This window comes from Ptiloglossa arizonensis, chromosome 6 (assembly GCF_051014685.1).
Source record: "Ptiloglossa arizonensis isolate GNS036 chromosome 6, iyPtiAriz1_principal, whole genome shotgun sequence".
Taxonomy (NCBI): domain Eukaryota; kingdom Metazoa; phylum Arthropoda; class Insecta; order Hymenoptera; family Colletidae; genus Ptiloglossa; species Ptiloglossa arizonensis.
Genome location: NC_135053.1, coordinates 7289160 through 7306473, shown reverse-complemented (window position 1 = coordinate 7306473; position 17314 = coordinate 7289160). Strand labels below are relative to the sequence as shown.

General features: G+C 36.5%; 1 protein-coding gene across 2 annotated transcripts in view; it reads right to left on the bottom strand.

Moving 5' to 3' along the window:
• Positions 1-17314, bottom strand: part of Twin (CCR4-NOT transcription complex subunit 6-like twin) — a 424494-nt gene that overhangs the window by 110142 nt on the left and 297038 nt on the right. For both annotated transcript variants that reach the window (XM_076313825.1, XM_076313824.1), the window contains exon 5: positions 2914-2987. The gene's annotated coding sequence lies outside the window, so the exon portion shown is untranslated. The remainder of the gene's footprint in view (positions 1-2913; positions 2988-17314) is intronic.

Below are 17314 nucleotides of genomic sequence, written 5' to 3'. Positions count from 1 at the left end.
ATGTATAGACATGAATCCAAAACTTTATTCAATACTATATCAACATTGTCATTTTAGTTAGGAATAAAGAGATCATTAATGAAACCAAATTATATATTAAAACTATACATAGATAATATATTTAGATACAATCCCATGTTAGCATTGACTATATAGCTGTAAATCTTTTAGTAACTCTAAGATTTGGTTCTTGATGTTATTAACAACTTCGCCCACTTTCTCTCTCTTTCTCTCTCTCTCTATTGTCAAGACAGGACTAAGTTATCTACGATTTAGGATTATTACATAAAGATAACCTATTTCTACATTTTCAATAAAAGTCACACTATATGGGACTAACTGTGACAGCCTGATTTTTACCGAGGTAAATACTCGACTGAAGTATTTAAAACACACTACACTCCACTAAAAACTGGAATTAGACGAATAAATACAATTGTGTAATTATCATTATGGATATAATTACGTATAACCCATTTTCCAGACTGCTGCGATTTCAAATGACCAATATAAGAAAGAAAAACAGAATTTCGCAGGAATTAGTATATTTCCAGTAACAACTCTCATTTTTCGGTGATTTTATGGTAACGAAGAAACAGAATAACCAAACAATTCTCTTACCTCCCATTGTTACTTATCATTTCAGATTAACTTCATTATGATTTACAACCGTGTAATACTGGCAGGGCCTTGATAAATCGAAGTAGACTCTGAACACCCCGAGGGAACGCAGAACGCTAACAAATCGCTGGAGAATGAATGGTTGAAGGGACAACCTGAGAGACTGGATCGATTTTAACAACGTCTTTATATCATGCATATAGTCCAATGTAGTGAAGAGTATTCCCTTAGAAGGAGGAGAAGAGAAAGGTCGGGAAGGCTACGCGTGGAGCGGAGTTGAAATGTATCTTGATCTTGGAAGTGAATTTACATAATTGCTTCGACTCAGCTGTCTTTTTCATGCCAGGATCACCGACCTTCTATCGAGTAAAGTCTCCCAATGCGATATTGGATTTTGTGGCGCAACACAGCAGCGTACAGTACTTTGGGGCGGACGTAGACTCGTAAAAGGAACGTAGAGACCACGTCGAATGGGAAACGATCCTGGCGATCGCAGTCTTCCTTGAACGATCGATTGTGATAAGGAGAGATGATATCACGTCATTATAGGTGGCTTATCGATACACCGATTTCACATGATCACGTGTTTCTAGGTAATCTGTTGCGGTGCACGGCAAGGGCGGTAATGCTTATTGGAAAACAAGAACTTCTTGCCTGTAATGAAATGTTATGGGCTGGAACTGTTTGCTTTGGAAAAGAGCAGACTCATCGAGAGCAACCGTGCAAATTAAAGTTAGCGGCCAAACTGAACGCTTTACGTAAACTTGAAATATACATTTCTCTATCCGTTACGGTAATGGGCATTAACAACAATATGGGACACTTGTTGCGTCACAAGACTAGAGTTCTGAAAAGATTATACAAGTATAAAAAAAGGCGTACATTTGATCAAACCCAAGCAACAAGTAACGTCTTCAGGGATGAAGTTACTGTGTTATATCGTCGAAAAATTTAATTATGAAAAATTGTTCGCATCCATTTCGTGAAATTTTCTTACCATTACTTTCTGAAATACGCGACTCTGCACACTCGTGAGAGATAGAACGTCTCTATTATTCAAAGTGAACCCTGATACTCAGCTTTCAATCGTGTAATCGTTGTTGTACAGTCGATATGTAACCACGACTCACCATCGGATCTTTCCTCAATGGAAAACTTTGAAAGCATCGTTCATCACGCTTACACCTCTAACAGTGGCGTACCAGAAAAAAAGAATTGTGAAAAAAATTAGAAGTGTTGAAGTTGTAATTTATGTGTTACGAAGATTTTTCGGATTTTTTTGGTCGCAGATCCAAAATTTCTATTGAAATTATTGAACGATTTTTATATTTTTACCGTTACAACTTCTTATGATCATTAATGTGCAATATGTTTCAATTTTTTTAAATGGCGCGTCATTGCTAGGTAGAATGTGAGAAAAATTACTTAAACACATGTTTATAGTACTGTATTTCAATGTAGTACAGAGAACATATCACTTTTCGAGATTATCCGAGTTTGTCACATAGTCTGTCTCTGTGGTTTGGGCTAGATCTGGGTTAGGTTTATGTTTTCTATCGATAAGAGTGAAACGTCGAGAGTGTATTTAAATTGAAAACCTGATCACGTGAGCAAACATCAACGAAACTGCTGTTAGCATTAACAATGATTTTACAAATATTTGGTGGATGTAGTCAATGGAAGTGCCCGTGTGTATAAGGACACGAAATGATAATTTTGAACGATTTGTGTAAATCAATGTAAAAACGATTTCACATAATTTCAAATAAATAATTGTCATTGAAAGTTAAGCAGCTTGAATGCATGTGATTTATATTATTTGTGGTTTATATCACTCACTTTTTATACTTTAAGGACGACGACGAATCGATCTATAGTGTATTCAATACTTTTTGTTCAGAATGACCCATCAATGATTGTTTATCGGTTTCGTTCTTGAATACTTTGTATGTACGATACTAATGTTTTGATTACTACGATTTGATTTTTCAACGCACAACAGTTAAATTATTACAAAATTCTGTATGGAAATTCATTGGATGTTCGAAAGTCTGGTTGCTGTTTACTTTCTAACTTTTAGTTAGATTAGTCAAAATATTGAATTCAAATTATAAACTATGAAAAAATTTAAAAGAATATCTAGAGAAACTTTTACAAAATCAACTGAGCAGTCCTGATAATAAATAAAATAGGAAATATAAAAACGTAGAAGCCAAAGAAAAACTTTTATAAATGTATAAACTTGGTAGAATATTACAATAATTACTACGTAAAGAAATAATTTTTACTTACTTTAGGAGTGTAAATGTATCTTCTCGGGTTACCATTTCCATTGTAAGTAATACAGAATAGCGTTGAAAATTTACCTAAAACAAACATAAAACATTGTTATTATCCAATTTTCATGTGTTTAATAACTTTTGATACATTCTAAAGCAAAAATGGAGTTTTCTTTATTTAACTCAAAGCAAAAGTAATACATTTTCTAAATATTGAAAGAATGTATTAAAGTCAAATTAAAATTAGTTAGAAAAATTTCTTATTCTGAATTCAATTACAATGTGCTAAATATATGAAATGCGTGTTTTGATGCATGGTTCGTTAAAAAGAAATTACACTCTGAATCATACAATCAAACTATATTTCATGTTGAATTAATAAAAGTTTATTCGAATAATTGTCATTTCAATAAACGCTACAAAGGAATCGTTATACAGAGATTTTATTCATTATTTATTATTCAAATAAAATTCTGTCCATTTCTGATGTAAGATAAATATAAAAGTATGATAGAAATAACTGAAAAAAGATCATCGATAGGTTTGTTGAAATTTATTTCAGAAGTTTTGAATATTAACTGACATACAGAACACTTACAAACGATAGACTAAAATATTCCACAATATTAATTTCATTTAACGTTGGTTATTTTACGAGACGTAATGTAAAATAATAAATATAAAAGCTTTCTAAAATAAAAATAGAAGTTTCTACCTACACTGTACAAACGAAACGACAAATCAATCTTGATAATAAAATATTGGGTTGTTCGGAAAGTTATTTTATTTTCCAAAACGAAGAATATATAATTTAATGAAATGTTTATACACTCTAAAAAAATCGTGTTTCATTTTCACCAAAAAAAAAAAAAAAAAAAAAAAACGAAATGACTTTTCGAACAACCCAATAATTACTTCGAGCGTTTACGCATGTCAATTCCCGGTATACTTTTGTTATAATTACGCCAATTAATTGCATACGGAAGTGTTTTCGACTATTATGGAGATTTCATAATGCTGACTTAATTCCCACGGTCCAATGAAAATTTTCTCGCGAAAACGCGCGCAGTTTCTGTATAATTACCAAGTAACTTGGTTAGCCATCTTTCTGTATTTAATAATAGTGTAGGGAAACTCGTTGCGGCTGACGCCAATGGAAAGATGCAGATCGTTCACTGCTCTTTAATCTCTCGTTCCTCCGATCGGCTTATCTTCCCTTCGATAGAACCTCCTACTTCGCGGGAGCAAGAAACGCATTTTCTACTTACTAGTTAAGCGCAGAGAGTCGGTAGAGTTTAATGGGAGCAAGGTCAAAGGTTACACTAGTCGATAATACGTACACATTGCGTTCGGGCATTAATATACGATTACACCGGTACGCTTGATAGTACAGAGAACTGTAATTCAAGCTACTTTATCATGAATTATGAGCCATGGGTCTAGCTTGGCCCAACGATACGGAGAACACTCTACGTTTCCTCTGACAACGCAGCATCTTCGTCGCTTTTAGTAACAATTCATATTTCTTCATTTAGCGAAACCGTATTTTGCTAACTCGTATTTATACCAATTTAAGACGTTTGTCTTGTAACGTTCGAACAGATTTCAAGAAACGACTCGTGAAGTATTGGTCAGTCACCGAACCTAAATCGTCAAACGCCTCCATGCATCGACAAAAAACCGCATAACATTACTATTAAATGGAACTTGGATTTTTATTCAAAAGAGTTCCAATTTTACATTTCAAGGCACTTCGTACAATGGAAATAAGTATCGCGATTTAAAAAAGAAACAATGATAGCAGTGTTAATTAAAACTTAAATACTTTCAAATGCAATAAAATATTTTGTACACGTGTTACTTGACAAAACAAAAAGTGGAATGGGCGCCATGATAGGACACACGTTCGAATGTAAAATTGGTGAATTGGTTGTTGGTTGTTGTTCTCGTGTAACAACAATTTCATGGTTTTTTGAAAATGGTTTCAATCAATGTTGAAAATCGTTTTGAAAAAAATGTTTCTTATCGTAACCGTTCTATTTTTGTCGATAATAGGACTTTTTCAATGTAATCTTCTTCATATTATTTTTAAGGATTCAAACAATCGTATACTTGCAAGAATAATTTCAATTTTTTTTTCTATCGCAGAGGCGACTCCTTAATATTTTATTCCGAAAAGTCCACTCATAATAATTATTTATTTTGTTTACAATATAAAATATCAAACGAGAGGATATTTCTTCGGGTACTTCGATAAGTTTATAACAGTTTTAGATTCATTTTCGATAAGTGTTCTAATATTTCTGAACGGTGTGTAACTCAACACCTGTAGATTATTCTACATCCGGTGATACGATCAAGAAACCGTGCGCGGAATATTCCGTTTCTGATGCAAATGGGTTAAAGGTTGATATTTTTATCCAAGTCTTCGAAGAAGACTTTACTGCTTTCATTCTTTATTTTATAAAAAAAAAAGTTCAAATGCATCCAGCACAGAATTTCATCGAATTTGGTCTAAACAAGGTACTAAATAATCTCCGATGTATTTGGTTTGTCAGCAGTGTTCCATAAAGATGTATACTTCTGAAGAATTTTTTTGTTTATATCGATCAAAGAAGTCGAAACTTCGATACTTTTCTTGACATCCGTTGTTGCACATACATTTAATGTATACGCACATTTCAAGTGTTTAAGCAACACATAAATATTCTCTTTTGGGAAAGACACAGGTAAATATTGATTATCAATTTCCTCATAGATATCTGTGGGAGTGCTTGAGAATCAATGGCCTTGTGTGTGATCCAGAGAAAATGTGAAGTATTTAGGATGGACGAGCGAGTAGAAGTATTTTCGAGGCGTGAAAGAAGAGCGTTTGAACGAAACAACGAGGTGCCCGAGCTAAGGTGCGAAAGATGAGCAATTGAAATGGCGCCAGATTGAGGAATTTTTGATGAACGTGACCAGATGCATAGAGTGAGAAAGGTTAAGGATTAGAATGAAAGGGAATGAATGCGTGTGCAAGTTCTCACATGATCGCAATATAATTTGCCTTGAACTAATTCATATAATAATATATACGATATTTTATTGTTCTTTAAGATAAACGATGTTTGATTAGTTCGAACATAAGAATATTAAATTGTTTGTCATAAATGAAAACGTCTAGCAGAGTGTCCACTTTTTAGAATATGTGAGAAATAAATGCCAATTCGAAAAATGGAAAAATTTTTGTAAGAAATAAGCGAAAGAAGTGGTTTTCATCGAGTATAAATTCTGAGTTTATGAATTGTGTACTTCTAGTACTTAATGTAGGTAATCGCTAAATATTAATTCCATTTATTATTTTGGACGTATTTTTGTATTTTTACCTATTTTAAAGAAGTCATATTTTTCGTACAATACAAGCCCCTTAATATAGATGTAGTTTTTAATTTGCGATATTTGACCGCACGATAAATCATTTTGGTCATTGAACGAAACTAATATTAAAATTATTATAGGAATATGTACATAGTGAACTGCTCGTTGGGCTATGGTAGTTGAAAGAATCGTATTCGAATTACCTAAAAGAAAGATTAACTAAAAATTGAGGCAATAAGGTCTACTCTCTCCTCGTGCATGATTTTGTTTGAAAATAACTTGACGTACGAAACAAATCTGGCGATGAAATTATTGAACATTTTTACCTTGGTGCAACGATGAAGCGCTTCGAAAAAATTCAGTGCCCCGCGCGTTGGTTTCAAATGACATCGAGCACACTGTACACATAACAAGCATCCATCCCAATCTTATGGTGAGTTTAGTATGCATGCATTTGCGTCTATAAGCCGCACAAACGCTCACTTGATACAAGAACCCTCTATGCGATCTACGTCGACCTTGCACCGGCCGTACCGAGAATTTTAAACTTAGAATGACGATTGCAGATGCAGGTCACGTTTTCGTCTATTTGAACGAGAAATCTGCCATTCTAGTATCTCTGTGCAAAAACCTCGCATTTCTACGCATAACATAAATTCCAACAACGTAGAATTCTTACCGGACATTCGTGATATCCCCTTCGTTAATGACTCGAGGAAACATTCAGGCATGTTTAATCGGTACCACGAACTAACACCAATTCCTCCAATATCAGGACATCGATATATCCACGTACCGACCATCGTCGTTGCAGAATGTGAAAACTCGCGTTTAACTAATAGTTAGCAGCATTTCCTACAGTCGAAGTTAGAATTTGCTCGCTCGAAACGCTTATCGGCAAGCCAGCCGCGCATACCCCGTGAAAAGCAATGTAAGGACGGGCGAATTGAAACCATAGGAAAAATAAGGTTCTCCGAGTACGTCGATCTTCGAGGAACGAGGTGTAGCTTATCGAACGGTGCGTTCCTCGTCGCTCCCCTTCGTTATGTCCACCGATAACTCGTCGCATAAGGGAGAAGACGAGAAAATTTATTAACGATAAGAGATAACGCGCTGATGGGTGTAGCCGCAGCTACGATTCGAAGAGAAGCAAAATGGCAAGGCAACAGCTTCTTGAGAGGTCGTCTACTTAATATCGGCAGAGAGAAACGTGTATCGAGACGCGAGGTGTAATTATTATAAATATAAGAAGGCGCGAGTTGAGTTATTGTTGCTGGCGGTCTTTGTCGTGACTAATAATGCCGCTCTACTCCAAGGAATCGGAGGCGAACCAGATAAATTATCGCCCGGTGTTCATCATGTAACCCTCGAGGTGCGAATCGATCATTTCCCGTAGATACTCGCCGGTCTCGGTAAAGTGCATCCAGACGTTATGCATTGAAAATGAAATTTCATCAAAACCGACTTATTAATAGTTTCGGTGACCAATACAGTCATGCTGCGTTCGTATTCAAACATTCTTCGATTTTACTACTTCTTCAAGCATACATTGAAGAACTGTACATTCTTCAATGTACAGTTGCTGTATGAGCTGATACGATTGTTTAACGAGTCTGTTTCTAAATAGTGTAAAACAGTGGTCGCCAAACTTGTAGAAACATCTGCCACAAGTGAGTATCTTCGCTTCGTACGATTGAACGAAATAGTTATTAGTAAAAAATTAATTCTTTAGATATTTTTCGGGATATACTATTTAATAAAGTTTTCGAAATGCACAAGAAAAAATAAATCTTTCGGAATAAAATACAAATAAATAAGTTTTCAGCAGTATCTAAAATTGGTAAACGAGGTTTATCAAATATTTGACATATTAAAAAAATAGAACAAATTAAAAATGTAATTACATATAACACGATACAATATTAAAACTTTTGCTTAAAATATTTAAAGTGGTTGTATGAATTTTTTTGGAATATGAAAAATGCTTTTATTATAAATTATTTGTATTGTATTCATAATTTAAAGTTAATCTAATGCATTTTTTAACAAGGGTTCAAGAGGTATTCAATTTTATGATTATAATGATTTAATTTCTCCTCGGAAATTAAGCATCGCTAACTGTCGTCTTTTAGCACGAAAAATTTTTACTTCTATTTCGAAAATTAAGGCCAAGTGGCAATTATTGTTCAAATAAAAATTATTCATTTTGCAGTTTTTATAAATTTTATGATTTTTACCAAAAACGAGCAAAAACATATTAGTTTCTCAAGCTCCGACGACCTATTTTTCCTTTTAATGCTAAAATACAGTATTTAGTTAAAAAAAAAAAAAAGGAAAAACAAGTCGATTTAGGGAAAAGTTACTAAAACTTTCACTAAATATATAAATAAATAAAAGTATAAAGAGAATAATCGCATAAGAAACTGTAGTAGGATTCCTGTATTCGCTGTTTTGTGTATCGGCAATAAGCAATCGAACGAAACCCCTATAAATACAGGTCAATCCACTACTATGTCAATAGTGACTGCCAGGAGCCAAAACGTAATGGTTACGAGTTCTGAAATGGGGAATAGGTGGAGCGATCGAGGAATCGCTCTTGCCTCTATGCCATCCCGCATATCATCTTGTCTGTCACGCACGATACCTGTTTCGTATCCATGCTAACTTTTACTCAACTTTTTGTCATCTTTCTACTCTTTCCCTTCACCAACAAGAGTGATTTTATAGCAAATGAAGCGTCAATGGTGAAACGTTTCAGGTCGTGAACTGCGGACCGTAAGTAAATATTATTGACGACGCTAGAAATTAGCTACCATCTTAAAAGCTAAAAATTCATAATGAAAAGGGGAATCGTTTGCTCGCATCAGTCGTAACGCGATGACGCTCAATGGGACAAAGAGGGTAAATATCTACAGTCCATCGAAAGAGGTGAGATACCAATGTTTACATTAATGCTTGCGTGATCGGTTAAATGGTCTGCAGCTATTGGTTTATTTTCTTCGGCTCCAGGAACGATTCTTACTCAGTTATAGAGGGCTCTTCGAATGGTTTGAAAGAACGTTCGGAATTTACACTGCACGTCTTCTTTCGAACCACTTGGCTCAATTCGAATCGTTTAATTTCCCTCAAGTTGCTCGATTCATTCTAATGATTCCATCTTTTTTAAAGGAATCCAACATTATACGGTTGGTAGTGGTGATGGTGGCCGTAGTAATAGTAGTTCAAACAGTGATTCAGAATGAACTTGTAATAAAGAAGAATTACTTTTTCTAACTTATTTTATTAATCCCGTTATTATCCTATATTTATTATATATTTTAAAGAAGCGATCGTTCGAAAAAAATAGTTTCTTTATTTGTGCCGTTCATTGTACAAGTAATTTAATTGTAAATCAAATAATTTAAATTACAAGAAAATAAAAATGAAGGTTAGAAAAAATGTTCTGTGTAATCATTGAGTCCGAGTATTATGAAGTTGACGAACTATAGACATGACGCGAACTATAGACTTAACTTGCAACAATTTTTAAACTAAAAAAAATTGGTGAAACGTAGATATTTTGTTTTATTCTGCGTACGAACATTGGAAATGTTTACAAATGTTAACGGGTAAATTCCACATTATATATGTATCGGTACTACAGATTTCGAAGATTAAAATTTAAGACTGTCTACGTGTGTTGTAAATTCAATTAAATGTCTAAGAAAAACACTACAAATAACGTGAACAATTAGAATCCCGAATGGGCTGGTGAGGTTGAGTCATCCTGATAGTGGTTCTATATTGGGTGGAGTTTCAACTTGCTGTTTGAGTTGCGATTAATTAATTTGCGTACCATCTTGTATAGACGATAGGGGATTAGGAAGGTTTCGAACGAAGCAGTGTAGATAGATGAATCTTGTAGCATGATATGGTATTGGTAGTTCGTGCACTGTACGGATGCACTAGTAAAGTGCATCTCAATCTCATGCCTATGGGAGTTGTATCCTGTAGAGCAACCAAGACACGAATGGACCTGATAAATACACGTAAACAAAATACCTTCGTGAGAGTATTACCAATAGATTGACAAGGTTTTTTCAAGAAAAATGCATCTAGATACTAATTTATTCAAAGGTGAACGTGTTTGGGAAATTCAGAAGTGGTACGTACAATACGAAAGAAGTGTGTCGTTTCAAAGACACAAATATTAAGTAATTAGCAAAATTCCATCCTCAAAGACACTGTGAGAGACGATGTAAAATGTAATGTTGTTTAACAATTTTCATCAATTCTATTTTTAGTGTGTCTTCTGTGTACGTAATATTTCTACGTTTCAACCATTGTATCTCACTTTTTTCCAATGAATGTTCGGGATTTTGCGAGTAGTATGATTCATTTTCATCATAATAACAGCACTTTTCAGTTTTATCCATAACCTTGGAAACATATTTTTCAAAGTATGTGGAATCCATTTCTTCGTGATAATTCACAGTTTCTTTTTATTCAAAAGTCCACAAAGCACCATTCACCGAGCCATTTTCGTTGCCAATATGCGTAATAATTAATCGCTTTCCTTTACTACTCGGATTTTTGGATTCGATGGTAAAACCGCTTGCAAAGGCAGCTCGAGATGATGTGACACTTGTATCTCGCCACTCTCTATTTCTTGTGTGACCTACATTTAACCAGGTCTCGTCCGAGTAATAAATGGGATGGTTAAAAATCCTATATTCTCTGATTTTTCTCAAAGTGATTTCTCCGCCATAAAGCATGAATATCTTCTCTTTCGGTTAAACAGCTGTCACGCCTTCGTTGACAAAATTTAAATTTTAATGCTTTTAATCATTTATAAAATGAGCTCTTTTTGAAGTCGGGTAAAGAAGAATCAGCATTGACAGTTTCCAATATTTTATCAATAGTGGGTAGTTCACCTCGATGGAAAAATTGACGAACTACTCGTCTTATTGTCTCTTTATCAAAGTCTTCTACTTTATCCTCAATTTTTGGTCGATTCTTGAATCTCTTCGAAGACGATACCTCTCCTGACACATTATATTCTATTTTATTCCTATAGATTGATCTACATCGTAATAAAAATATTGCAAAGTCTACAATGTAATGTCATTTAATTTTTACGTTTTGGGAAATCCCGTAATATTTTTACTAGTGCTCAGGTTCTTATTTGGATCAATTCTCACTTGTCCTTTAAAAACATTCAAAACAATATTTTTCTCATTTACACTAAAATATGTTTGTTTAATATGTTTTTTAGCTGATGACATTTCAATATTTCTCCGTTCGTGTCTAGAAAATAAATCAAATGATGACTAATTGTAAAAGCTTGATCTGGAATTATGTTTCTCTTTCCAAAAATAAGAAAGATATAATTTACGATTTGTGTAACATAATGCTTTCTTACAATGGATCAACATCGATGGCCATAAAGCACATACCTACGTGGTAAGTATAAATATCAATGTATTTCTAGTAACTATTAACGTCTGTAGTGGTAATACTTTAGTTACCGACATCACGCCGGTAACTAGGTTTGAGTATAGGCTAAGAATATTTTTTGTTTTATGGCATAGTCAGTGAGAAGGGACAAAAGAATAAAGTCACCGCGTAGAGAGAGAAAAAAAAAGTGTTAGAGACGAGTCGCATAATTAGCAAGCAACAGACAGAGTTTTGAGTTGTATACAAAAAATTAAAAATTAAACGTTTTATCCTGAAAGTGTAATGAAGTGTCCGGCGTTTGTCGCGTATATATTATTTTCTTTCTGAGTTTATTGATCGTCGAATAAATTATTCGACACCACGTGGCAAAGGTTAACCTGTTCCACTATGTGTCAGCGCATAATCTTCTCAACCACACGTCGAACTATTCTGAAAAAAATTAGGCTTCACACGTCAAATAAATGCAGCGACAGTAACTGCATACCTCGAAGATACCGGAAACGATGTCTACGATTGAGAAACAAAAGAAAATATTACAAGCACTAACGAAAAAAATGGCTAAGAATATAGTATGGATATCTTTCTGTAACAGTATAGGTTTCAATCAGTAGCTTTAATACAACCTGAAACTATATTACTCAAATCGTATTAAAACAATCAAACTTATTATATAGAGGAGCACGGGTTAAAATGGAGGAAGCAATTTCAATAGTTTCGTACGTATCTCTTACCACCGATGGATAATCATCTCGATCGCTAAATTACTATACGAGGGCTACATAATAAGTACCAATTTTTAACGGCTGAGGGCGCCACTGATCCAAAGTTCCTGTACTATCGTTTAATCCTATCTTTCGAACGATGTCTGTCAAAATTTTAAACAGATTTATGGAGTAGTTTTGTTTTGGTAGTTGTTTAAACTGAACAAGTTTGTCTTTGGAAAGACGTGCGAGAAAATCAAAGTGAAGTTAGACACTATTTATAAGGGTCATTCACCTTCGATGACTATCATCACATATTGGTTCAATGAATCCACACGTGGCCGAATATTTGTTTCGTATAAAGAGCCCCCAGGCTGTCCGATTTAGGTAACTGCAGAGTATATGGTCAACAAAATCCATATCTTATTAGCAGACAATCGAATGAAGATCAGAGAGATAGTAAACATATTAATTGAACGCGTACAGAATATCCTACATGAAAAATTAGGCATGAGAAAGCTATCGGTGAGATAGGTACCGTGTTTACTCACAATGGTACAAAAACGGAACCGCATGATAACTTCAGAGCACTATTCGAACATGTTTAAGCGCAATTCGAAAGAGTTTCTGCGGCGTTTCCTGACTGTTGACGAAATATGGATACACAACTACACTTCAGAAATTAGAGAACAGTCAAAATAATGGTCTTTACCCTGGTGAATCTGCTCCGAAAAAGGCGAAAACAGTTCCATCAACAGTTGGAAAGGTCATGACCACTGTTTCTTAGGATTCACAAGGAATCATTTTTATAGATTATTCGAAAAAGGGAAGGACAATCACGAGGCAGTACTATGTCGATTTGTCGTTGATTTGAAAAGAAAACGACCTCATTTGACGAATAAACATGTGATGTTTCATCATGACAACGCACCAGCTCATTCGTTCGTCCACTGTATCTGAACACCTGGTCTGCCGAGTTCGAAATCATCGAGAAAGAGTTGGCTGCACTCATCCGAAAGCTCAGGTGAAAAACACCGCCCCGGGTCATAACGATGCCGGACCGAATCTGGGTCTTGGCTCAGGGTGTTCTTGGAGACGGTCTCCGACAGCTGATCTTGTGATTCACAAGGAATCATTTTCATAGATTATTTCATAGGATCGATCGCTACCTGGAGGCCGGACGATTGCCCTTCATCTGGAAGATAACTAGAATGGTCATCCTCTGGCATTTAGGTAGGCCCGTGGATTCTCCGTCCATGTAACGGTCCATTTATCTTTTCGACGATGCGGGCAAACTGTTCAAAAGAGTGCTAGTGGCTCGCATCGGTTATCTGCCACAGGTTGGGCCCGATCTGGCAGAGTGCCAGTTTGAATCCCGGGAGGGACGGTTGACCATCGACGTGATTCATCGTATCCGGTCCTTCTAGGTCTCGAATGTCTTCCGAGATGGGGTGTAAGACCGCATTTACGGTGTCTTTGGACATGGTCAATGCCTTTAATACCCTTCCGTAGGGGGCCCTATATAAGGGCAGTGGTCGAGGACTACCTCTGTGACAGGTGGATACAATGCCCCGACCGGTAAGGAATGAAACGGAGAGAGGTGTACTTCGGAGTTCCGTAAGGGTTCGTGTTAGGATCCCTGTTATGGAACCTTGGATACGACACCGTTCTGCGTGCTGAGAAAGGCCTCCCTGACGGCGTTAGTCTAACGTGTTCCGTTGACGACACCTTAGTACTAGCCATCGGGAACCAATGGAGGAGAACCGATCAATGGACGAAGGAGATGCCTATAACGATCGGTTTGAAAGTGACGACACACGCCCCTTGGCCCCAACTCCCCTGATTCGAATGGTTGAGGCCAATGTCGGAAAGGAGTGTCAGATAATACATCTGACTGATATTTGACAGCCACTGACGTTTTAAAGGTTATGTCCGATGCCTGGCCAGGCGCTTGGAGAGAGTAGTCGGCTTCATGGGCCGGTTCCTCCTCAATCTCCGGACTTCGAGCGATCGAGTTCTCCGCCTCTACGAGAACATACTGTGGCGAAGCTACCCACGCTTGCCACCAGATGGAAAACTGACCACCGACCGTTTCACGCAAGTTCCCGTACCTGCTCCGATCGGTATATATACGGTCCCTTACCGATCTCCCAATGTCCCGGAGTATAAGGCAGGGCCTGCTAGGATGCCTTACTGATGAATCCACTAGCAGGCCCGGTATGAAACGCTCTCCCCTCTCCTTTTCCACCTTCGACATTTAAGGCCGCTAAAATACTATGACTCTGGGCGGGCGGACGACTAGCTGCCCCTCGGTGCAGCCTAACAGAACTGCGCCGCGTCTGTAAGCGGCTGGCGTCACAGCACACTTTTCAAATGTGCCCTGTCTGAGCGGGTGAGCGGCGTGTTCTGATCGAGACTATTAGGGAGGATCTTTTGCTGCCGGATGTGGTGTGAGTCGCGCTCGATAACGAGAGAAACCGAATGGAACCGTGGCCTGCTTCTGCAAACGTCTAACGTTGCAGAAGGAGGCCGCGAAAGCGGCCGGCAATAAGTCGACCGTCTCCCTGAAATTCTTGACGCCAACATCAGGAGGAAAGTTGGTCCCTCTCCCAAGGGTAGAATAATAGATAAAGGCTGCGCCGGCGGCGAGCAGTAAAATGTGCCATCGTTTCGTCCCCGTGCCTAGTGCGCCCCCTTGGAAAGAGTAGCACCGGTGCAACGTGATCTACCACCCTTCTTCCCGGCCAGGCGTCATAATGCCGGTGATAGCGGGAGGAGGGCGTATCGCCCTCTTTCCAATAAAGACACTGATGGAGCACCAATATCGCTCCACACTGGGGGGACACCGGATGTTATGCTATTTGCAGGGCGTGTCTTTGGAAGATTGCCCCATTTAGTAAACTGTAAAAGAAGTAAAAACAATTAATTTCTTTCCCTAGTCACAAGTACTCGTCATACTTCCTTCGTATAGAAGAATACTATTATTTTATGAGTAATTGTACAAAGCTTTTTATTTGGAATGCATGCACGATGTCCAAGTAAATGTTCATTAATGGTACGACCGAGTAAGAAAGGGTTCTAGATGAAATCAATTGAACGTGTAGAAAATACATTTACTACTTGAGACTTTGATTTTGAAGAAATCGACTTTGAATATTCTTCGCGTAATAAGTCGTATCTATATGCATCTCAATACAAATCGTAAGTTGTTTAGAAATAGCATTTCTATTATAAATAAAATATAATAGCATTTCTATTATAAATAAAATATAATAGCATTTCTATTATAAATAATGTTAATTCTTTGTCAATATTGTACGTTATTATGTATCTTTGTCTTCTTAGAGTGTATATATAATCATAAGTGAGGCATATTATTATTATCACATGTTTTTGACAGAGCGTACGCCAATATACAAAGCTAGGTAATCGCCAGTTACCCTACTGTTTCTGTGAAGTTATAAGTAGTTCGCTATCGCCTTTTAAGTTGGTTTAGAGTCGCACACATTTGACTCGGCAGGAAGAGAAAAACCAGCCCTACATTAATTTAATTCGTAAAAATTAATATTGTTTCAGTAGTTACAAAGCAGGTTAAGATAGGGCTAGTTTTTGTCTCGTTGCCGGGCAGCGTGAACGCGACTCCATGCATTAGACATTGTTTTGCGTTTGATCCATTCATTGTACAAAGTTGGTTATCATTGTTGCCAGCTGTTGCGATATCACATGTCGTATTCATAGAAACAATAGACAAACAACTGCTAAATATTCTCGCAGGCACTGCAGCAACCACGTATGTACATATAAATTAAATACAATATAGTATTAGCAAAAGTATTTTATAAACGTCTTGGAAACTAAGACAGTCCGCATATTTATGCAGAGAAAAAAGTTATTCTAAATCTTGTCTTCTACAAGAATATTCAGAAGTAATTGAAATTAGTGAGTAGGTTAAACTTCTGAATAATTACAAAATTGGCTAATACTTGGTCTATACCAAGTGTCAAAGTGATTTTCGATTTGAACAGGTCGAGAAAATATTAATGAGCGTCGCATGTGCGGCGTTCTATCGCCATTGCTCGTGTGACACCTCCTGATATGAACTCTGAGAAGTCCTTCCTATACGAACTACTCAGAATTCGATCGTGTGAAACTCCTCGGCGTCGACCTCCCAAGACCCATCCAGAACATCCCAATAAGATAACAGCCTGTATATAAGCTTATCAAATGATCGAATAAAGCAGTCTGCATCTTGAAATCAACCTGTCGATACTAGGTTGTTCAATAAGTTTTGTCGTTCGATAAAATTGACTGAACAGTATAGTACTAGGTTGCTCGATAAGTTTTATCGAACGACAGAACATAAGTTAAATTCTTAATTGGGATTGGTGATCGTCGCGACTCTTACCAACCCATCACTACCTTAACTATGATGACTTTGAACTTGAGCGAGGTTCGAATTCTTCCCTACAGAAGGATTGGTCCCGTCGTACTCGTCTAGCCCGATATGACAGTGTCGTAAGTACGCGTAATTGACAGTGATAAAGTCACGTCCTATAGGACACACATTTTCTGGATATATCGTTAAATTTTTGGTATAAGTTGGAAGAGAGATATAATATTTTGTCCCAATAATTTACAAGCGTAGCGTGTCGAATTATTGTATTTTTCTCTTGTTTTCTAGTGTCTATAATTTTAAAACAACGGGTGAACTATCCTCAATCAAAAGTTGAGATAATACATGTTCAACCTCCTCGAACACTTCTCGGTCATTAAAATCGACAAGGTCGTTAGTATTGTAAATAATTATAAAATATTTTTTTATTACTATGTTACCACTTCGAATAGTTTAACTTTATTCTGTATAGATTCATGAAATGTTTGTGTATTTTCATTTCAATAGTCCTCTCAGTCTAACCA